Consider the following 22359-nt stretch of genomic DNA (forward strand, 5'->3'; position numbering starts at 1 on the left):
GACAGCCCGGCAACAAACCCAGCCCTCAATGCGCCAAGTCCCCTACACGTGCTGTCTTTCAGCTCTTTGCTTTCACTTGTCTAATCTGTCCATCCTAAGACAAAACTCATACAATATTCCAACAGTCTGAACTGTGGAATTCATTGATCTATTCATAGATTTCTTGAGGGAGATTGTTGATAAATATTTCTGTCCCAAACAGAGGATCTTCTCCAACCCAGTCTGCACGAGGGCCACCATATTTCCTCTGACCATTGACCTGTACCGGGTTAATATGACATCTTTCCATCCACTCCGCAAGGGAAGATTTATTGTCTTTATACAGAGTTGTAATCCAAGCCTCGCTCTCAGCGTTCATCGCGTTGTTGTCCATCATTGGAGAATGATCTGCTCTCTCCATGGGCCCTAATCAGTGGGCAGAAGGCTAGCCCCTAGTTCCCTCCAAAAGCCCTGTTCTGGTTGGGTCTGTGACACTTCTGTGTCAAGGAAGTGGGACGTGATTGTGGTGATAAAACCAGTGGAAACCTCTCAGCTTCTACATGGCACTTGCACTTTTTGCACTAATGGAATATTGTCTCTTGGCCATGGAAGGCTGGCCGTGCTTTGGGTAATAGATTGCTTTGGTCCAACACTGCCTTGCGCGACTTCTGGCAGGCAAAGCAAGCACTTTATGCTTTGTGTTAGTCCTTCTGTGTCAATTTATGGGCTGAAGCCACATCTGCCCGAGAGTGTCAACGCCATGGCACATGTTACGAGGATGACTCCTGCTTGGCCTTTTGACTAGAGAGGCGAGGCTTTTCCCACAGCGCTCAGTGCCGAACCTGAAGAAAAAAAAAATCCAAAGCAGGTCACCCCACGTGAGGGATTTCCTTTGGAGGATGCGGGCATTGATCCCGCTACCTCTCGCATGCTAAGCGAGCGCTCTACCACTTGAGCTAATCCCCCTTGGCTCCGGTGCTTTTTTTGCGCTCTCGTTGATCACTGCTCTCTTATGTGCTACGCGGCATAAAGTCCACCATCTGTTTTGTGTAACTGTGTTTCATTCAGCACAGCACAATGCAGCATCCCAGTGCTATATACCACCTGCCAGCAATCAACTCCTTCACTGCCACCAACAATTGCCTCTCTCACTAGCACTGTTGCCAGAGATGCAATCTTCAAGCGCAAAGGATTAAAAATCACCTTTTTACCCCGTACGCTGCTTATTGACATGACACATTAGGTCTACATTCCACAGACTCAAAGCATAGATATATTTCCTCATTTTTTACTACTTGCAGCTTCACATTTAAATGCTGTATATACATCTAAGATCACCCAGAATGCAATCTGGAAACCAACCATCAGATGGCATCAGAACACCTACCACGTTAGATAGCTATATCTCCAGGCACCTCCCCGTGTCAGCATTGATGGGTTAGGCTGTGGCTGCTAGACACCAAGACAGCCTCCATTTTCCCAATTTCAAAGGTTTTCACTCTTCCTCCACAGAGGTCCCTTTTTTCTTTCCTGAGACTTTGGACAGCAGAATCCCTTGGGAAGAAGCTCCTTCTCCAGCCAGTAGCGAGGGTTCTGGTGTTATCCATGGAACCCTTGGTGGCAGAGTGGCACCTCCAAGCATGTCCGTGGGCGACTAACAACCATTTCCTTCGGTATGGCCCCATGGCTTTCCATGATGTCATTTGAAGGAGGTGGTTTCAAAAAGGCTCACACCGACTAGCAGGTTCTAGACAATACACATGAGCCTTGACACCTTCCAAGGTACTGGATATCTGGGGGCGGCGGGATACTGAGCTACCTGTGAGGCGATAGCTGGATAGAAAGTGAGCATAATTGCATTGGCCGGGAATCGAACCCGGGCCTCCCGCATGGCAGGCGAGAATTCTACCACTGAACCACCAATGCTCTTTGGCAGGACACATGTGGCTTCCCTGGCCTGACAGGTGCTAAAAGGTGCTGCTTTAGGCCATGGTAACCATCTCTGTGAATACATTCAGATGTGGGTCAAGTCCACCCAAAGACATGCCTTTCTTCAGCCGTACACACCACCACTGTGAACATGTAGGACAGCCCATTGCGTCTTTGAGGCTAGAAAGCCTTTCCATTGGAGAAGAAAAGCCCCAAGACTGGGCCAGAGCTTTTTCTAAGTACCTTTGACTTGGGGTTGACTTGTCAAAATCAATGTCAGTGCCTATTAATCTACCTTGCGACTTTGCCGGATGGACCCACTCCCCATTCACATCCGTAGGAGATCTTTAGAGGGGCTCCACATTGGCCTGATGTGAGACTCTGCAAAGTCAATAGGAGCTGCCTGAAACAGAGAGGAACCGATCTTTTCCCATGAAAGCCTTCTATAAGCAGAATGTGGAAAGTGGCCGTGGAGCGGCAGGCGAGGTTGCCTCCCAGCCAAAGAATTTCCTGAAGTTTTTGTCCCGTAGGACCGGTAGCATATTACATCCTCCTATTTTTGCTGGGTCTTCCGGCCTGGAGCAGAGTGGCGCAGCGGAAGCGTGCTGGGCCCATAACCCAGAGGTCGATGGATCGAAACCATCCTCTGCTAAGTTGACCTTTTTCTCTGGCAATCTCTCTTTCTTTGCTTAGGCAAAGGGCTTTCTTTCACCCAGAAAATGCTTTGATTAATCGGGGAGCACACCGCAGACAGCCCGGCAACAAACCCAGCCCTCAATGCGCCAAGTCCCCTACACGTGCTGTCTTTCAGCTCTTTGCTTTCACTTGTCTAATCTGTCCATCCTAAGACAAAACTCATACAATATTCCAACAGTCTGAACTGTGGAATTCATTGATCTATTCATAGATTTCTTGAGGGAGATTGTTGATAAATATTTCTGTCCCAAACAGAGGATCTTCTCCAACCCAGTCTGCACGAGGGCCACCATATTTCCTCTGACCATTGACCTGTACCGGGTTAATATGACATCTTTCCATCCACTCCGCAAGGGAAGATTTATTGTCTTTATACAGAGTTGTAATCCAAGCCTCGCTCTCAGCGTTCATCGCGTTGTTGTCCATCATTGGAGAATGATCTGCTCTCTCCATGGGCCCTAATCAGTGGGCAGAAGGCTAGCCCCTAGTTCCCTCCAAAAGCCCTGTTCTGGTTGGGTCTGTGACACTTCTGTGTCAAGGAAGTGGGACGTGATTGTGGTGATAAAACCAGTGGAAACCTCTCAGCTTCTACATGGCACTTGCACTTTTTGCACTAATGGAATATTGTCTCTTGGCCATGGAAGGCTGGCCGTGCTTTGGGTAATAGATTGCTTTGGTCCAACACTGCCTTGCGCGACTTCTGGCAGGCAAAGCAAGCACTTTATGCTTTGTGTTAGTCCTTCTGTGTCAATTTATGGGCTGAAGCCACATCTGCCCGAGAGTGTCAACGCCATGGCACATGTTACGAGGATGACTCCTGCTTGGCCTTTTGACTAGAGAGGCGAGGCTTTTCCCACAGCGCTCAGTGCCGAGCCTGAAGAAAAAAAAAATCCAAAGCAGGTCACCCCACGTGAGGGCTTTCCTTTGGAGGATGCGGGCATTGATCCCGCTACCTCTCGCATGCTAAGCGAGCGCTCTACCACTTGAGCTAATCCCCCTTGGCTCCGGTGCTTTCTTTGCGCTCTCGTTGATCACTGCTCTTTTATGTGCTACGCGGCATAAAGTCCACCATCTGTTTTGTGTAACTGTGTTTCATTCAGCACAGCACAATGCAGCATCCCAGTGCTATATACCACCTGCCAGCAATCAACTCCTTCACTGCCACCAACAATTGCCTCTCTCACTAGCACTGTTGCCAGAGATGCAATCTTCAAGCGCAAAGGATTAAAAATCACCTTTTTACCCCGTACGCTGCTTATTGACATGACACATTAGGTCTACATTCCACAGACTCAAAGCATAGATATATTTCCTCATTTTTTACTACTTGCAGCTTCACATTTAAATGCTGTATATACATCTAAGATCACCCAGAATGCAATCTGGAAACCAACCATCAGATGGCATCAGAACACCTACCACGTTAGATAGCTATATCTCCAGGCATCTCCCCGTGTCAGCATTGATGGGTTAGGCTGTGGCCGCTAGACACCAAGACAGCCTCCATTTTCCCAATTTCAAAGGTTTTCACTCTTCCTCCACAGAGGTCCCTTTTTTCTTTCCTGAGACTTTGGACAGCAGAATCCCTTGGGAAGAAGCTCCTTCTCCAGCCAGTAGCGAGGGTTCTGGTGTTATCCATGGAACCCTTGGTGGCAGAGTGGCACCTCCAAGCATGTCCGTGGGCGACTAACAACCATTTCCTTCGGTATAGCCCCATGGCTTTCCATGATGTCATTTGAAGGAGGTGGTTTCAAAAAGGCTCACACCGACTAGCAGGTTCTAGACAATACACATGAGCCTTGACACCTTCCAAGGTACTGGATATCTGGGGGCGGCGGGATACTGAGCTACCTGTGAGGCGATAGCTGGATAGAAAGTGAGCATAATTGCATTGGCCGGGAATCGAACCCGGGCCTCCCGCGTGGCAGGCGAGAATTCTACCACTGAACCACCAATGCTCTTTGGCAGGACACATGTGGCTTCCCTGGCCTGACAGGTGCTAAAAGGTGCTGCTTTAGGCCATGGTAACCATCTCTGTGAATACATTCAGATGTGGGTCAAGTCCACCCAAAGACATGCCTTTCTTCAGCCGTACACACCACCACTGTGAACATGTAGGACAGCCCATTGCGTCTTTGAGGCTAGAAAGCCTTTCCATTGGAGAAGAAAAGCCCCAAGACTGGGCCAGAGCTTTTTCTAAGTACCTTTGACTTGGGGTTGACTTGTCAAAATCAATGTCAGTGCCTATTAATCTACCTTGCGACTTTGCCGGATGGACCCACTCCCCATTCACATCCGTAGGAGATCTTTAGAGGGGCTCCACATTGGCCTGATGTGAGACTCTGCAAAGTCAATAGGAGCTGCCTGAAACAGAGAGGAACCGATCTTTTCCCATGAAAGCCTTCTATAAGCAGAATGTGGAAAGTGGCCGTGGAGCGGCAGGCGAGGTTGCCTCCCAGCCAAAGAATTTCCTGAAGTTTTTGTCCCGTAGGACCGGTAGCATATTACATCCTCCTATTTTTGCTGGGTCTTCCGGCCTGGAGCAGAGTGGTGCAGCGGAAGCGTGCTGGGCCCATAACCCAGAGGTCGATGGATCGAAACCATCCTCTGCTAAGTTGACCTTTTTCTCTGGCAATCTCTCTTTCTTTGCTTAGGCAAAGGGCTTTCTTTCACCCAGAAAATGCTTTGATTAATCGGGGAGCACACCGCAGACAGCCCGGCAACAAACCCAGCCCTCAATGCGCCAAGTCCCCTACACGTGCTGTCTTTCAGCTCTTTGCTTTCACTTGTCTAATCTGTCCATCCTAAGACAAAACTCATACAATATTCCAACAGTCTGAACTGTGGAATTCATTGATCTATTCATAGATTTCTTGAGGGAGATTGTTGATAAATATTTCTGTCCCAAACAGAGGATCTTCTCCAACCCAGTCTGCACGAGGGCCACCATATTTCCTCTGACCATTGACCTGTACCGGGTTAATATGACATCTTTCCATCCACTCCGCAAGGGAAGATTTATTGTCTTTATACAGAGTTGTAATCCAAGCCTCGCTCTCAGCGTTCATCGCGTTGTTGTCCATCATTGGAGAATGATCTGCTCTCTCCATGGGCCCTAATCAGTGGGCAGAAGGCTAGCCCCTAGTTCCCTCCAAAAGCCCTGTTCTGGTTGGGTCTGTGACACTTCTGTGTCAAGGAAGTGGGACGTGATTGTGGTGATAAAACCAGTGGAAACCTCTCAGCTTCTACATGGCACTTGCACTTTTTGCACTAATGGAATATTGTCTCTTGGCCATGGAAGGCTGGCCGTGCTTTGGGTAATAGATTGCTTTGGTCCAACACTGCCTTGCGCGACTTCTGGCAGGCAAAGCAAGCACTTTATGCTTTGTGTTAGTCCTTCTGTGTCAATTTATGGGCTGAAGCCACATCTGCCCGAGAGTGTCAACGCCATGGCACATGTTACGAGGATGACTCCTGCTTGGCCTTTTGACTAGAGAGGCGAGGCTTTTCCCACAGCGCTCAGTGCCGAGCCTGAAGAAAAAAAAAATCCAAAGCAGGTCACCCCACGTGAGGGCTTTCCTTTGGAGGATGCGGGCATTGATCCCGCTACCTCTCGCATGCTAAGCGAGCGCTCTACCACTTGAGCTAATCCCCCTTGGCTCCGGTGCTTTCTTTGCGCTCTCGTTGATCACTGCTCTCTTATGTGCTACGCGGCATAAAGTCCACCATCTGTTTTGTGTAACTGTGTTTCATTCAGCACAGCACAATGCAGCATCCCAGTGCTATATACCACCTGCCAGCAATCAACTCCTTCACTGCCACCAACAATTGCCTCTCTCACTAGCACTGTTGCCAGAGATGCAATCTTCAAGCGCAAAGGATTAAAAATCACCTTTTTACCCCGTACGCTGCTTATTGACATGACACATTAGGTCTACATTCCACAGACTCAAAGCATAGATATATTTCCTCATTTTTTACTACTTGCAGCTTCACATTTAAATGCTGTATATACATCTAAGATCACCCAGAATGCAATCTGGAAACCAACCATCAGATGGCATCAGAACACCTACCACGTTAGATAGCTATATCTCCAGGCACCTCCCCGTGTCAGCATTGATGGGTTAGGCTGTGGCCGCTAGACACCAAGACAGCCTCCATTTTCCCAATTTCAAAGGTTTTCACTCTTCCTCCACAGAGGTCCCTTTTTTCTTTCCTGAGACTTTGGACAGCAGAATCCCTTGGGAAGAAGCTCCTTCTCCAGCCAGTAGCGAGGGTTCTGGTGTTATCCATGGAACCCTTGGTGGCAGAGTGGCACCTCCAAGCATGTCCGTGGGCGACTAACAACCATTTCCTTCGGTATGGCCCCATGGCTTTCCATGATGTCATTTGAAGGAGGTGGTTTCAAAAAGGCTCACACCGACTAGCAGGTTCTAGACAATACACATGAGCCTTGACACCTTCCAAGGTACTGGATATCTGGGGGTGGCGGGATACTGAGCTACCTGTGAGGCGATAGCTGGATAGAAAGTGAGCATAATTGCATTGGCCGGGAATCGAACCCGGGCCTCCCGCGTGGCAGACGAGAATTCTACCACTGAACCACCAATGCTCTTTGGCAGGACACATGTGGCTTCCCTGGCCTGACAGGTGCTAAAAGGTGCTGCTTTAGGCCATGGTAACCATCTCTGTGAATACATTCAGATGTGGGTCAAGTCCACCCAAAGACATGCCTTTCTTCAGCCGTACACACCACCACTGTGAACATGTAGGACAGCCCATTGCGTCTTTGAGGCTAGAAAGCCTTTCCATTGGAGAAGAAAAGCCCCAAGACTGGGCCAGAGCTTTTTCTAAGTACCTTTGACTTGGGGTTGACTTGTCAAAATCAATGTCAGTGCCTATTAATCTACCTTGCGACTTTGCCGGATGGACCCACTCCCCATTCACATCCGTAGGAGATCTTTAGAGGGGCTCCACATTGGCCTGATGTGAGACTCTGCAAAGTCAATAGGAGCTGCCTGAAACAGAGAGGAACCGATCTTTTCCCATGAAAGCCTTCTATAAGCAGAATGTGGAAAGTGGCCGTGGAGCGGCAGGCGAGGTTGCCTCCCAGCCAAAGAATTTCCTGAAGTTTTTGTCCCGTAGGACCGGTAGCATATTACATCCTCCTATTTTTGCTGGGTCTTCCGGCCTGGAGCAGAGTGGCGCAGCGGAAGCGTGCTGGGCCCATAACCCAGAGGTCGATGGATCGAAACCATCCTCTGCTAAGTTGACCTTTTTCTCTGGCAATCTCTCTTTCTTTGCTTAGGCAAAGGGCTTTCTTTCACCCAGAAAATGCTTTGATTAATCGGGGAGCACACCGCAGACAGCCCGGCAACAAACCCAGCCCTCAATGCGCCAAGTCCCCTACACGTGCTGTCTTTCAGCTCTTTGCTTTCACTTGTCTAATCTGTCCATCCTAAGACAAAACTCATACAATATTCCAACAGTCTGAACTGTGGAATTCATTGATCTATTCATAGATTTCTTGAGGGAGATTGTTGATAAATATTTCTGTCCCAAACAGAGGATCTTCTCCAACCCAGTCTGCACGAGGGCCACCATATTTCCTCTGACCATTGACTTGTACCGGGTTAATATGACATCTTTCCATCCACTCCGCAAGGGAAGATTTATTGTCTTTATACAGAGTTGTAATCCAAGCCTCGCTCTCAGCGTTCATCGCGTTGTTGTCCATCATTGGAGAATGATCTGCTCTCTCCATGGGCCCTAATCAGTGGGCAGAAGGCTAGCCCCTAGTTCCCTCCAAAAGCCCTGTTCTGGTTGGGTCTGTGACACTTCTGTGTCAAGGAAGTGGGACGTGATTGTGGTGATAAAACCAGTGGAAACCTCTCAGCTTCTACATGGCACTTGCACTTTTTGCACTAATGGAATATTGTCTCTTGGCCATGGAAGGCTGGCCGTGCTTTGGGTAATAGATTGCTTTGGTCCAACACTGCCTTGCGCGACTTCTGGCAGGCAAAGCAAGCACTTTATGCTTTGTGTTAGTCCTTCTGTGTCAATTTATGGGCTGAAGCCACATCTGCCCGAGAGTGTCAACGCCATGGCACATGTTACGAGGATGACTCCTGCTTGGCCTTTTGACTAGAGAGGCGAGGCTTTTCCCACAGCGCTCAGTGCCGAACCTGAAGAAAAAAAAAATCCAAAGCAGGTCACCCCACGTGAGGGATTTCCTTTGGAGGATGCGGGCATTGATCCCGCTACCTCTCGCATGCTAAGCGAGCGCTCTACCACTTGAGCTAATCCCCCTTGGCTCTGGTGCTTTTTTTGCGCTCTCGTTGATCACTGCTCTCTTATGTGCTACGCGGCATAAAGTCCACCATCTGTTTTGTGTAACTGTGTTTCATTCAGCACAGCACAATGCAGCATCCCAGTGCTATATACCACCTGCCAGCAATCAACTCCTTCACTGCCACCAACAATTGCCTCTCTCACTAGCACTGTTGCCAGAGATGCAATCTTCAAGCGCAAAGGATTAAAAATCACCTTTTTACCCCGTACGCTGCTTATTGACATGACACATTAGGTCTACATTCCACAGACTCAAAGCATAGATATATTTCCTCATTTTTTACTACTTGCAGCTTCACATTTAAATGCTGTATATACATCTAAGATCACCCAGAATGCAATCTGGAAACCAACCATCAGATGGCATCAGAACACCTACCACGTTAGATAGCTATATCTCCAGGCACCTCCCCGTGTCAGCATTGATGGGTTAGGCTGTGGCTGCTAGACACCAAGACAGCCTCCATTTTCCCAATTTCAAAGGTTTTCACTCTTCCTCCACAGAGGTCCCTTTTTTCTTTCCTGAGACTTTGGACAGCAGAATCCCTTGGGAAGAAGCTCCTTCTCCAGCCAGTAGCGAGGGTTCTGGTGTTATCCATGGAACCCTTGGTGGCAGAGTGGCACCTCCAAGCATGTCCGTGGGCGACTAACAACCATTTCCTTCGGTATGGCCCCATGGCTTTCCATGATGTCATTTGAAGGAGGTGGTTTCAAAAAGGCTCACACCGACTAGCAGGTTCTAGACAATACACATGAGCCTTGACACCTTCCAAGGTACTGGATATCTGGGGGCGGCGGGATACTGAGCTACCTGTGAGGCGATAGCTGGATAGAAAGTGAGCATAATTGCATTGGCCGGGAATCGAACCCGGGCCTCCCGCGTGGCAGGCGAGAATTCTACCACTGAACCACCAATGCTCTTTGGCAGGACACATGTGGCTTCCCTGGCCTGACAGGTGCTAAAAGGTGCTGCTTTAGGCCATGGTAACCATCTCTGTGAATACATTCAGATGTGGGTCAAGTCCACCCAAAGACATGCCTTTCTTCAGCCGTACACACCACCACTGTGAACATGTAGGACAGCCCATTGCGTCTTTGAGGCTAGAAAGCCTTTCCATTGGAGAAGAAAAGCCCCAAGACTGGGCCAGAGCTTTTTCTAAGTACCTTTGACTTGGGGTTGACTTGTCAAAATCAATGTCAGTGCCTATTAATCTACCTTGCGACTTTGCCGGATGGACCCACTCCCCATTCACATCCGTAGGAGATCTTTAGAGGGGCTCCACATTGGCCTGATGTGAGACTCTGCAAAGTCAATAGGAGCTGCCTGAAACAGAGAGGAACCGATCTTTTCCCATGAAAGCCTTCTATAAGCAGAATGTGGAAAGTGGCCGTGGAGCGGCAGGCGAGGTTGCCTCCCAGCCAAAGAATTTCCTGAAGTTTTTGTCCCGTAGGACCGGTAGCATATTACATCCTCCTATTTTTGCTGGGTCTTCCGGCCTGGAGCAGAGTGGCGCAGCGGAAGCGTGCTGGGCCCATAACCCGGAGGTCGATGGATCGAAACCATCCTCTGCTAAGTTGACCTTTTTCTCTGGCAATCTCTCTTTCTTTGCTTAGGCAAAGGGCTTTCTTTCACCCAGAAAATGCTTTGATTAATCGGGGAGCACACCGCAGACAGCCCGGCAACAAACCCAGCCCTCAATGCGCCAAGTCCCCTACACGTGCTGTCTTTCAGCTCTTTGCTTTCACTTGTCTAATCTGTCCATCCTAAGACAAAACTCATACAATATTCCAACAGTCTGAACTGTGGAATTCATTGATCTATTCATAGATTTCTTGAGGGAGATTGTTGATAAATATTTCTGTCCCAAACAGAGGATCTTCTCCAACCCAGTCTGCACGAGGGCCACCATATTTCCTCTGACCATTGACCTGTACCGGGTTAATATGACATCTTTCCATCCACTCCGCAAGGGAAGATTTATTGTCTTTATACAGAGTTGTAATCCAAGCCTCGCTCTCAGCGTTCATCGCGTTGTTGTCCATCATTGGAGAATGATCTGCTCTCTCCATGGGCCCTAATCAGTGGGCAGAAGGCTAGCCCCTAGTTCCCTCCAAAAGCCCTGTTCTGGTTGGGTCTGTGACACTTCTGTGTCAAGGAAGTGGGACGTGATTGTGGTGATAAAACCAGTGGAAACCTCTCAGCTTCTACATGGCACTTGCACTTTTTGCACTAATGGAATATTGTCTCTTGGCCATGGAAGGCTGGCCGTGCTTTGGGTAATAGATTGCTTTGGTCCAACACTGCCTTGCGCGACTTCTGGCAGGCAAAGCAAGCACTTTATGCTTTGTGTTAGTCCTTCTGTGTCAATTTATGGGCTGAAGCCACATCTGTCCGAGAGTGTCAACGCCATGGCACATGTTACGAGGATGACTCCTGCTTGGCCTTTTGACTAGAGAGGCGAGGCTTTTCCCACAGCGCTCAGTGCCGAGCCTGAAGAAAAAAAAAATCCAAAGCAGGTCACCCCACGTGAGGGCTTTCCTTTGGAGGATGCGGGCATTGATCCCGCTACCTCTCGCATGCTAAGCAAGCGCTCTACCACTTGAGCTAATCCCCCTTGGCTCCGGTGCTTTCTTTGCGCTCTCGTTGATCACTGCTCTTTTATGTGCTACGCGGCATAAAGTCCACCATCTGTTTTGTGTAACTGTGTTTCATTCAGCACAGCACAATGCAGCATCCCAGTGCTATATACCACCTGCCAGCAATCAACTCCTTCACTGCCACCAACAATTGCCTCTCTCACTAGCACTGTTGCCAGAGATGCAATCTTCAAGCGCAAAGGATTAAAAATCACCTTTTTACCCCGTACGCTGCTTATTGACATGACACATTAGGTCTACATTCCACAGACTCAAAGCATAGATATATTTCCTCATTTTTTACTACTTGCAGCTTCACATTTAAATGCTGTATATACATCTAAGATCACCCAGAATGCAATCTGGAAACCAACCATCAGATGGCATCAGAACACCTACCACGTTAGATAGCTATATCTCCAGGCATCTCCCCGTGTCAGCATTGATGGGTTAGGCTGTGGCTGCTAGACACCAAGACAGCCTCCATTTTCCCAATTTCAAAGGTTTTCACTCTTCCTCCACAGAGGTCCCTTTTTTCTTTCCTGAGACTTTGGACAGCAGAATCCCTTGGGAAGAAGCTCCTTCTCCAGCCAGTAGCGAGGGTTCTGGTGTTATCCATGGAACCCTTGGTGGCAGAGTGGCACCTCCAAGCATGTCCGTGGGCGACTAACAACCATTTCCTTCGGTATAGCCCCATGGCTTTCCATGATGTCATTTGAAGGAGGTGGTTTCAAAAAAGCTCACACCGACTAGCAGGTTCTAGACAATACACATGAGCCTTGACACCTTCCAAGGTACTGGATATCTGGGGGCGGCGGGATACTGAGCTACCTGTGAGGCGATAGCTGGATAGAAAGTGAGCATAATTGCATTGGCCGGGAATCGAACCCGGGCCTCCCGCGTGGCAGGCGAGAATTCTACCACTGAACCACCAATGCTCTTTGGCAGGACACATGTGGCTTCCCTGGCCTGACAGGTGCTAAAAGGTGCTGCTTTAGGCCATGGTAACCATCTCTGTGAATACATTCAGATGTGGGTCAAGTCCACCCAAAGACATGCCTTTCTTCAGCCGTACACACCACCACTGTGAACATGTAGGACAGCCCATTGCGTCTTTGAGGCTAGAAAGCCTTTCCATTGGAGAAGAAAAGCCCCAAGACTGGGCCAGAGCTTTTTCTAAGTACCTTTGACTTGGGGTTGACTTGTCAAAATCAATGTCAGTGCCTATTAATCTACCTTGCGACTTTGCCGGATGGACCCACTCCCCATTCACATCCGTAGGAGATCTTTAGAGGGGCTCCACATTGGCCTGATGTGAGACTCTGCAAAGTCAATAGGAGCTGCCTGAAACAGAGAGGAACCGATCTTTTCCCATGAAAGCCTTCTATAAGCAGAATGTGGAAAGTGGCCGTGGAGCGGCAGGCGAGGTTGCCTCCCAGCCAAAGAATTTCCTGAAGTTTTTGTCCCGTAGGACCGGTAGCATATTACATCCTCCTATTTTTGCTGGGTCTTCCGGCCTGGAGCAGAGTGGTGCAGCGGAAGCGTGCTGGGCCCATAACCCAGAGGTCGATGGATCGAAACCATCCTCTGCTAAGTTGACCTTTTTCTCTGGCAATCTCTCTTTCTTTGCTTAGGCAAAGGGCTTTCTTTCACCCAGAAAATGCTTTGATTAATCGGGGAGCACACCGCAGACAGCCCGGCAACAAACCCAGCCCTCAATGCGCCAAGTCCCCTACACGTGCTGTCTTTCAGCTCTTTGCTTTCACTTGTCTAATCTGTCCATCCTAAGACAAAACTCATACAATATTCCAACAGTCTGAACTGTGGAATTCATTGATCTATTCATAGATTTCTTGAGGGAGATTGTTGATAAATATTTCTGTCCCAAACAGAGGATCTTCTCCAACCCAGTCTGCACGAGGGCCACCATATTTCCTCTGACCATTGACCTGTACCGGGTTAATATGACATCTTTCCATCCACTCCGCAAGGGAAGATTTATTGTCTTTATACAGAGTTGTAATCCAAGCCTCGCTCTCAGCGTTCATCGCGTTGTTGTCCATCATTGGAGAATGATCTGCTCTCTCCATGGGCCCTAATCAGTGGGCAGAAGGCTAGCCCCTAGTTCCCTCCAAAAGCCCTGTTCTGGTTGGGTCTGTGACACTTCTGTGTCAAGGAAGTGGGACGTGATTGTGGTGATAAAACCAGTGGAAACCTCTCAGCTTCTACATGGCACTTGCACTTTTTGCACTAATGGAATATTGTCTCTTGGCCATGGAAGGCTGGCCGTGCTTTGGGTAATAGATTGCTTTGGTCCAACACTGCCTTGCGCGACTTCTGGCAGGCAAAGCAAGCACTTTATGCTTTGTGTTAGTCCTTCTGTGTCAATTTATGGGCTGAAGCCACATCTGCCCGAGAGTGTCAACGCCATGGCACATGTTACGAGGATGACTCCTGCTTGGCCTTTTGACTAGAGAGGCGAGGCTTTTCCCACAGCGCTCAGTGCCGAGCCTGAAGAAAAAAAAAATCCAAAGCAGGTCACCCCACGTGAGGGCTTTCCTTTGGAGGATGCGGGCATTGATCCCGCTACCTCTCGCATGCTAAGCGAGCGCTCTACCACTTGAGCTAATCCCCCTTGGCTCCGGTGCTTTCTTTGCGCTCTCGTTGATCACTGCTCTCTTATGTGCTACGCGGCATAAAGTCCACCATCTGTTTTGTGTAACTGTGTTTCATTCAGCACAGCACAATGCAGCATCCCAGTGCTATATACCACCTGCCAGCAATCAACTCCTTCACTGCCACCAACAATTGCCTCTCTCACTAGCACTGTTGCCAGAGATGCAATCTTCAAGCGCAAAGGATTAAAAATCACCTTTTTACCCCGTACGCTGCTTATTGACATGACACATTAGGTCTACATTCCACAGACTCAAAGCATAGATATATTTCCTCATTTTTTACTACTTGCAGCTTCACATTTAAATGCTGTATATACATCTAAGATCACCCAGAATGCAATCTGGAAACCAACCATCAGATGGCATCAGAACACCTACCACGTTAGATAGCTATATCTCCAGGCACCTCCCCGTGTCAGCATTGATGGGTTAGGCTGTGGCCGCTAGACACCAAGACAGCCTCCATTTTCCCAATTTCAAAGGTTTTCACTCTTCCTCCACAGAGGTCCCTTTTTTCTTTCCTGAGACTTTGGACAGCAGAATCCCTTGGGAAGAAGCTCCTTCTCCAGCCAGTAGCGAGGGTTCTGGTGTTATCCATGGAACCCTTGGTGGCAGAGTGGCACCTCCAAGCATGTCCGTGGGCGACTAACAACCATTTCCTTCGGTATGGCCCCATGGCTTTCCATGATGTCATTTGAAGGAGGTGGTTTCAAAAAGGCTCACACCGACTAGCAGGTTCTAGACAATACACATGAGCCTTGACACCTTCCAAGGTACTGGATATCTGGGGGCGGCGGGATACTGAGCTACCTGTGAGGCGATAGCTGGATAGAAAGTGAGCATAATTGCATTGGCCGGGAATCGAACCCGGGCCTCCCGCGTGGCAGGCGAGAATTCTACCACTGAACCACCAATGCTCTTTGGCAGGACACATGTGGCTTCCCTGGCCTGACAGGTGCTAAAAGGTGCTGCTTTAGGCCATGGTAACCATCTCTGTGAATACATTCAGATGTGGGTCAAGTCCACCCAAAGACATGCCTTTCTTCAGCCGTACACACCACCACTGTGAACATGTAGGACAGCCCATTGCGTCTTTGAGGCTAGAAAGCCTTTCCATTGGAGAAGAAAAGCCCCAAGACTGGGCCAGAGCTTTTTCTAAGTACCTTTGACTTGGGGTTGACTTGTCAAAATCAATGTCAGTGCCTATTAATCTACCTTGCGACTTTGCCGGATGGACCCACTCCCCATTCACATCCGTAGGAGATCTTTAGAGGGGCTCCACATTGGCCTGATGTGAGACTCTGCAAAGTCAATAGGAGCTGCCTGAAACAGAGAGGAACCGATCTTTTCCCATGAAAGCCTTCTATAAGCAGAATGTGGAAAGTGGCCGTGGAGCGGCAGGCGAGGTTGCCTCCCAGCCAAAGAATTTCCTGAAGTTTTTGTCCCGTAGGACCGGTAGCATATTACATCCTCCTATTTTTGCTGGGTCTTCCGGCCTGGAGCAGAGTGGCGCAGCGGAAGCGTGCTGGGCCCATAACCCAGAGGTCGATGGATCGAAACCATCCTCTGCTAAGTTGACCTTTTTCTCTGGCAATCTCTCTTTCTTTGCTTAGGCAAAGGGCTTTCTTTCACCCAGAAAATGCTTTGATTAATCGGGGAGCACACCGCAGACAGCCCGGCAACAAACCCAGCCCTCAATGCGCCAAGTCCCCTACACGTGCTGTCTTTCAGCTCTTTGCTTTCACTTGTCTAATCTGTCCATCCTAAGACAAAACTCATACAATATTCCAACAGTCTGAACTGTGGAATTCATTGATCTATTCATAGATTTCTTGAGGGAGATTGTTGATAAATATTTCTGTCCCAAACAGAGGATCTTCTCCAACCCAGTCTGCACGAGGGCCACCATATTTCCTCTGACCATTGACCTGTACCGGGTTAATATGACATCTTTCCATCCACTCCGCAAGGGAAGATTTATTGTCTTTATACAGAGTTGTAATCCAAGCCTCGCTCTCAGCGTTCATCGCGTTGTTGTCCATCATTGGAGAATGATCTGCTCTCTCCATGGGCCCTAATCAGTGGGCAGAAGGCTAGCCCCTAGTTCCCTCCAAAAGCCCTGTTCTGGTTGGGTCTGTGACACTTCTGTGTCAAGGAAGTGGGACGTGATTGTGGTGATAAAACCAGTGGAAACCTCTCAGCTTCTACATGGCACTTGCACTTTTTGCACTAATGGAATATTGTCTCTTGGCCATGGAAGGCTGGCCGTGCTTTGGGTAATAGATTGCTTTGGTCCAACACTGCCTTGCGCGACTTCTGGCAGGCAAAGCAAGCACTTTATGCTTTGTGTTAGTCCTTCTGTGTCAATTTATGGGCTGAAGCCACATCTGCCCGAGAGTGTCAACGCCATGGCACATGTTACGAGGATGACTCCTGCTTGGCCTTTTGACTAGAGAGGCGAGGCTTTTCCCACAGCGCTCAGTGCCGAACCTGAAGAAAAAAAAAATCCAAAGCAGGTCACCCCACGTGAGGGATTTCCTTTGGAGGATGCGGGCATTGATCCCGCTACCTCTCGCATGCTAAGCGAGCGCTCTACCACTTGAGCTAATCCCCCTTGGCTCCGGTGCTTTTTTTGCGCTCTCGTTGATCACTGCTCTCTTATGTGCTACGCGGCATAAAGTCCACCATCTGTTTTGTGTAACTGTGTTTCATTCAGCACAGCACAATGCAGCATCCCAGTGCTATATACCACCTGCCAGCAATCAACTCCTTCACTGCCACCAACAATTGCCTCTCTCACTAGCACTGTTGCCAGAGATGCAATCTTCAAGCGCAAAGGATTAAAAATCACCTTTTTACCCCGTACGCTGCTTATTGACATGACACATTAGGTCTACATTCCACAGACTCAAAGCATAGATATATTTCCTCATTTTTTACTACTTGCAGCTTCACATTTAAATGCTGTATATACATCTAAGATCACCCAGAATGCAATCTGGAAACCAACCATCAGATGGCATCAGAACACCTACCACGTTAGATAGCTATATCTCCAGGCACCTCCCCGTGTCAGCATTGATGGGTTAGGCTGTGGCTGCTAGACACCAAGACAGCCTCCATTTTCCCAATTTCAAAGGTTTTCACTCTTCCTCCACAGAGGTCCCTTTTTTCTTTCCTGAGACTTTGGACAGCAGAATCCCTTGGGAAGAAGCTCCTTCTCCAGCCAGTAGCGAGGGTTCTGGTGTTATCCATGGAACCCTTGGTGGCAGAGTGGCACCTCCAAGCATGTCCGTGGGCGACTAACAACCATTTCCTTCGGTATGGCCCCATGGCTTTCCATGATGTCATTTGAAGGAGGTGGTTTCAAAAAGGCTCACACCGACTAGCAGGTTCTAGACAATACACATGAGCCTTGACACCTTCCAAGGTACTGGATATCTGGGGGCGGCGGGATACTGAGCTACCTGTGAGGCGATAGCTGGATAGAAAGTGAGCATAATTGCATTGGCCGGGAATCGAACCCGGGCCTCCCGCGTAGCAGGCGAGAATTCTACCACTGAACCACCAATGCTCTTTGGCAGGACACATGTGGCTTCCCTGGCCTGACAGGTGCTAAAAGGTGCTGCTTTAGGCCATGGTAACCATCTCTGTGAATACATTCAGATGTGGGTCAAGTCCACCCAAAGACATGCCTTTCTTCAGCCGTACACACCACCACTGTGAACATGTAGGACAGCCCATTGCGTCTTTGAGGCTAGAAAGCCTTTCCATTGGAGAAGAAAAGCCCCAAGACTGGGCCAGAGCTTTTTCTAAGTACCTTTGACTTGGGGTTGACTTGTCAAAATCAATGTCAGTGCCTATTAATCTACCTTGCGACTTTGCCGGATGGACCCACTCCCCATTCACATCCGTAGGAGATCTTTAGAGGGGCTCCACATTGGCCTGATGTGAGACTCTGCAAAGTCAATAGGAGCTGCCTGAAACAGAGAGGAACCGATCTTTTCCCATGAAAGCCTTCTATAAGCAGAATGTGGAAAGTGGCCGTGGAGCGGCAGGCGAGGTTGCCTCCCAGCCAAAGAATTTCCTGAAGTTTTTGTCCCGTAGGACCGGTAGCATATTACATCCTCCTATTTTTGCTGGGTCTTCCGGCCTGGAGCAGAGTGGCGCAGCGGAAGCGTGCTGGGCCCATAACCCAGAGGTCGATGGATCGAAACCATCCTCTGCTAAGTTGACCTTTTTCTCTGGCAATCTCTCTTTCTTTGCTTAGGCAAAGGGCTTTCTTTCACCCAGAAAATGCTTTGATTAATCGGGGAGCACACCGCAGACAGCCCGGCAACAAACCCAGCCCTCAATGCGCCAAGTCCCCTACACGTGCTGTCTTTCAGCTCTTTGCTTTCACTTGTCTAATCTGTCCATCCTAAGACAAAACTCATACAATATTCCAACAGTCTGAACTGTGGAATTCATTGATCTATTCATAGATTTCTTGAGGGAGATTGTTGATAAATATTTCTGTCCCAAACAGAGGATCTTCTCCAACCCAGTCTGCACGAGGGCCACCATATTTCCTCTGACCATTGACCTGTACCGGGTTAATATGACATCTTTCCATCCACTCCGCAAGGGAAGATTTATTGTCTTTATACAGAGTTGTAATCCAAGCCTCGCTCTCAGCGTTCATCGCGTTGTTGTCCATCATTGGAGAATGATCTGCTCTCTCCATGGGCCCTAATCAGTGGGCAGAAGGCTAGCCCCTAGTTCCCTCCAAAAGCCCTGTTCTGGTTGGGTCTGTGACACTTCTGTGTCAAGGAAGTGGGACGTGATTGTGGTGATAAAACCAGTGGAAACCTCTCAGCTTCTACATGGCACTTGCACTTTTTGCACTAATGGAATATTGTCTCTTGGCCATGGAAGGCTGGCCGTGCTTTGGGTAATAGATTGCTTTGGTCCAACACTGCCTTGCGCGACTTCTGGCAGGCAAAGCAAGCACTTTATGCTTTGTGTTAGTCCTTCTGTGTCAATTTATGGGCTGAAGCCACATCTGCCCGAGAGTGTCAACGCCATGGCACATGTTACGAGGATGACTCCTGCTTGGCCTTTTGACTAGAGAGGCGAGGCTTTTCCCACAGCGCTCAGTGCCGAGCCTGAAGAAAAAAAAAATCCAAAGCAGGTCACCCCACGTGAGGGCTTTCCTTTGGAGGATGCGGGCATTGATCCCGCTACCTCTCGCATGCTAAGCGAGCGCTCTACCACTTGAGCTAATCCCCCTTGGCTCCGGTGCTTTCTTTGCGCTCTCGTTGATCACTGCTCTTTTATGTGCTACGCGGCATAAAGTCCACCATCTGTTTTGTGTAACTGTGTTTCATTCAGCACAGCACAATGCAGCATCCCAGTGCTATATACCACCTGCCAGCAATCAACTCCTTCACTGCCACCAACAATTGCCTCTCTCACTAGCACTGTTGCCAGAGATGCAATCTTCAAGCGCAAAGGATTAAAAATCACCTTTTTACCCCGTACGCTGCTTATTGACATGACACATTAGGTCTACATTCCACAGACTCAAAGCATAGATATATTTCCTCATTTTTTACTACTTGCAGCTTCACATTTAAATGCTGTATATACATCTAAGATCACCCAGAATGCAATCTGGAAACCAACCATCAGATGGCATCAGAACACCTACCACGTTAGATAGCTATATCTCCAGGCATCTCCCCGTGTCAGCATTGATGGGTTAGGCTGTGGCTGCTAGACACCAAGACAGCCTCCATTTTCCCAATTTCAAAGGTTTTCACTCTTCCTCCACAGAGGTCCCTTTTTTCTTTCCTGAGACTTTGGACAGCAGAATCCCTTGGGAAGAAGCTCCTTCTCCAGCCAGTAGCGAGGGTTCTGGTGTTATCCATGGAACCCTTGGTGGCAGAGTGGCACCTCCAAGCATGTCCGTGGGCGACTAACAACCATTTCCTTCGGTATGGCCCCATGGCTTTCCATGATGTCATTTGAAGGAGGTGGTTTCAAAAAGGCTCACACCGACTAGCAGGTTCTAGACAATACACATGAGCCTTGACACCTTCCAAGGTACTGGATATCTGGGGGCGGCGGGATACTGAGCTACCTGTGAGGCGATAGCTGGATAGAAAGTGAGCATAATTGCATTGGCCGGGAATCGAACCCGGGCCTCCCGCGTGGCAGGCGAGAATTCTACCACTGAACCACCAATGCTCTTTGGCAGGACACATGTGGCTTCCCTGGCCTGACAGGTGCTAAAAGGTGCTGCTTTAGGCCATGGTAACCATCTCTGTGAATACATTCAGATGTGGGTCAAGTCCACCCAAAGACATGCCTTTCTTCAGCCGTACACACCACCACTGTGAACATGTAGGACAGCCCATTGCGTCTTTGAGGCTAGAAAGCCTTTCCATTGGAGAAGAAAAGCCCCAAGACTGGGCCAGAGCTTTTTCTAAGTACCTTTGACTTGGGGTTGACTTGTCAAAATCAATGTCAGTGCCTATTAATCTACCTTGCGACTTTGCCGGATGGACCCACTCCCCATTCACATCCGTAGGAGATCTTTAGAGGGGCTCCACATTGGCCTGATGTGAGACTCTGCAAAGTCAATAGGAGCTGCCTGAAACAGAGAGGAACCGATCTTTTCCCATGAAAGCCTTCTATAAGCAGAATGTGGAAAGTGGCCGTGGAGCGGCAGGCGAGGTTGCCTCCCAGCCAAAGAATTTCCTGAAGTTTTTGTCCCGTAGGACCGGTAGCATATTACATCCTCCTATTTTTGCTGGGTCTTCCGGCCTGGAGCAGAGTGGTGCAGCGGAAGCGTGCTGGGCCCATAACCCAGAGGTCGATGGATCGAAACCATCCTCTGCTAAGTTGACCTTTTTCTCTGGCAATCTCTCTTTCTTTGCTTAGGCAAAGGGCTTTCTTTCACCCAGAAAATGCTTTGATTAATCGGGGAGCACACCGCAGACAGCCCGGCAACAAACCCAGCCCTCAATGCGCCAAGTCCCCTACACGTGCTGTCTTTCAGCTCTTTGCTTTCACTTGTCTAATCTGTCCATCCTAAGACAAAACTCATACAATATTCCAACAGTCTGAACTGTGGAATTCATTGATCTATTCATAGATTTCTTGAGGGAGATTGTTGATAAATATTTCTGTCCCAAACAGAGGATCTTCTCCAACCCAGTCTGCACGAGGGCCACCATATTTCCTCTGACCATTGACCTGTACCGGGTTAATATGACATCTTTCCATCCACTCCGCAAGGGAAGATTTATTGTCTTTATACAGAGTTGTAATCCAAGCCTCGCTCTCAGCGTTCATCGCGTTGTTGTCCATCATTGGAGAATGATCTGCTCTCTCCATGGGCCCTAATCAGTGGGCAGAAGGCTAGCCCCTAGTTCCCTCCAAAAGCCCTGTTCTGGTTGGGTCTGTGACACTTCTGTGTCAAGGAAGTGGGACGTGATTGTGGTGATAAAACCAGTGGAAACCTCTCAGCTTCTACATGGCACTTGCACTTTTTGCACTAATGGAATATTGTCTCTTGGCCATGGAAGGCTGGCCGTGCTTTGGGTAATAGATTGCTTTGGTCCAACACTGCCTTGCGCGACTTCTGGCAGGCAAAGCAAGCACTTTATGCTTTGTGTTAGTCCTTCTGTGTCAATTTATGGGCTGAAGCCACATCTGCCCGAGAGTGTCAACGCCATGGCACATGTTACGAGGATGACTCCTGCTTGGCCTTTTGACTAGAGAGGCGAGGCTTTTCCCACAGCGCTCAGTGCCGAGCCTGAAGAAAAAAAAAATCCAAAGCAGGTCACCCCACGTGAGGGCTTTCCTTTGGAGGATGCGGGCATTGATCCCGCTACCTCTCGCATGCTAAGCGAGCGCTCTACCACTTGAGCTAATCCCCCTTGGCTCCGGTGCTTTCTTTGCGCTCTCGTTGATCACTGCTCTCTTATGTGCTAAGCGGCATAAAGTCCACCATCTGTTTTGTGTAACTGTGTTTCATTCAGCACAGCACAATGCAGCATCCCAGTGCTATATACCACCTGCCAGCAATCAACTCCTT

At 48.9% G+C, this 22359-nt stretch overlaps 16 non-coding genes across 16 annotated transcripts; all 16 read right to left on the reverse strand.

Annotated features, from left to right (window-relative positions):
- Positions 1 to 872: 872 nt before the first annotated feature.
- TRNAA-AGC (transfer RNA alanine (anticodon AGC)) lies at positions 873 to 945 on the reverse strand. The gene has a single exon. It is a non-coding gene; the product is annotated as a tRNA-Ala (tRNA).
- An 889-nt stretch (positions 946 to 1834) lies between these two features.
- Positions 1835 to 1905, reverse strand: TRNAG-GCC (transfer RNA glycine (anticodon GCC)). Its single transcript has one exon. It is a non-coding gene; the product is annotated as a tRNA-Gly (tRNA).
- Positions 1906 to 3529: 1624 nt separating this feature from the next.
- TRNAA-AGC (transfer RNA alanine (anticodon AGC)) lies at positions 3530 to 3602 on the reverse strand. The gene has a single exon. It is a non-coding gene; the product is annotated as a tRNA-Ala (tRNA).
- An 889-nt stretch (positions 3603 to 4491) lies between these two features.
- TRNAG-GCC (transfer RNA glycine (anticodon GCC)) lies at positions 4492 to 4562 on the reverse strand. Its single transcript has one exon. It is a non-coding gene; the product is annotated as a tRNA-Gly (tRNA).
- Positions 4563 to 6186: 1624 nt separating this feature from the next.
- TRNAA-AGC (transfer RNA alanine (anticodon AGC)) lies at positions 6187 to 6259 on the reverse strand. The gene has a single exon. It is a non-coding gene; the product is annotated as a tRNA-Ala (tRNA).
- An 889-nt stretch (positions 6260 to 7148) lies between these two features.
- Positions 7149 to 7219, reverse strand: TRNAG-GCC (transfer RNA glycine (anticodon GCC)). Its single transcript has one exon. It is a non-coding gene; the product is annotated as a tRNA-Gly (tRNA).
- A 1624-nt stretch (positions 7220 to 8843) lies between these two features.
- On the reverse strand, positions 8844 to 8916 carry TRNAA-AGC (transfer RNA alanine (anticodon AGC)). Its single transcript has one exon. It is a non-coding gene; the product is annotated as a tRNA-Ala (tRNA).
- An 889-nt stretch (positions 8917 to 9805) lies between these two features.
- TRNAG-GCC (transfer RNA glycine (anticodon GCC)) lies at positions 9806 to 9876 on the reverse strand. The gene has a single exon. It is a non-coding gene; the product is annotated as a tRNA-Gly (tRNA).
- A 1624-nt stretch (positions 9877 to 11500) lies between these two features.
- Positions 11501 to 11573, reverse strand: TRNAA-AGC (transfer RNA alanine (anticodon AGC)). Its single transcript has one exon. It is a non-coding gene; the product is annotated as a tRNA-Ala (tRNA).
- An 889-nt stretch (positions 11574 to 12462) lies between these two features.
- Positions 12463 to 12533, reverse strand: TRNAG-GCC (transfer RNA glycine (anticodon GCC)). Its single transcript has one exon. It is a non-coding gene; the product is annotated as a tRNA-Gly (tRNA).
- Positions 12534 to 14157: 1624 nt separating this feature from the next.
- Positions 14158 to 14230, reverse strand: TRNAA-AGC (transfer RNA alanine (anticodon AGC)). Its single transcript has one exon. It is a non-coding gene; the product is annotated as a tRNA-Ala (tRNA).
- Positions 14231 to 15119: 889 nt separating this feature from the next.
- TRNAG-GCC (transfer RNA glycine (anticodon GCC)) lies at positions 15120 to 15190 on the reverse strand. Its single transcript has one exon. It is a non-coding gene; the product is annotated as a tRNA-Gly (tRNA).
- Positions 15191 to 16814: 1624 nt separating this feature from the next.
- On the reverse strand, positions 16815 to 16887 carry TRNAA-AGC (transfer RNA alanine (anticodon AGC)). The gene has a single exon. It is a non-coding gene; the product is annotated as a tRNA-Ala (tRNA).
- Positions 16888 to 19471: 2584 nt separating this feature from the next.
- TRNAA-AGC (transfer RNA alanine (anticodon AGC)) lies at positions 19472 to 19544 on the reverse strand. Its single transcript has one exon. It is a non-coding gene; the product is annotated as a tRNA-Ala (tRNA).
- Positions 19545 to 20433: 889 nt separating this feature from the next.
- TRNAG-GCC (transfer RNA glycine (anticodon GCC)) lies at positions 20434 to 20504 on the reverse strand. Its single transcript has one exon. It is a non-coding gene; the product is annotated as a tRNA-Gly (tRNA).
- A 1624-nt stretch (positions 20505 to 22128) lies between these two features.
- TRNAA-AGC (transfer RNA alanine (anticodon AGC)) lies at positions 22129 to 22201 on the reverse strand. The gene has a single exon. It is a non-coding gene; the product is annotated as a tRNA-Ala (tRNA).
- Between the last annotated feature and the right edge of the window lie 158 nt (positions 22202 to 22359).

Source organism: Staurois parvus, unplaced genomic scaffold (genome assembly GCF_062004578.1).
Source record: "Staurois parvus isolate SC_StPar_1 unplaced genomic scaffold, SC_StPar_1.0 ptg001130l, whole genome shotgun sequence".
NCBI classification, from domain to species: domain Eukaryota; kingdom Metazoa; phylum Chordata; class Amphibia; order Anura; family Ranidae; genus Staurois; species Staurois parvus.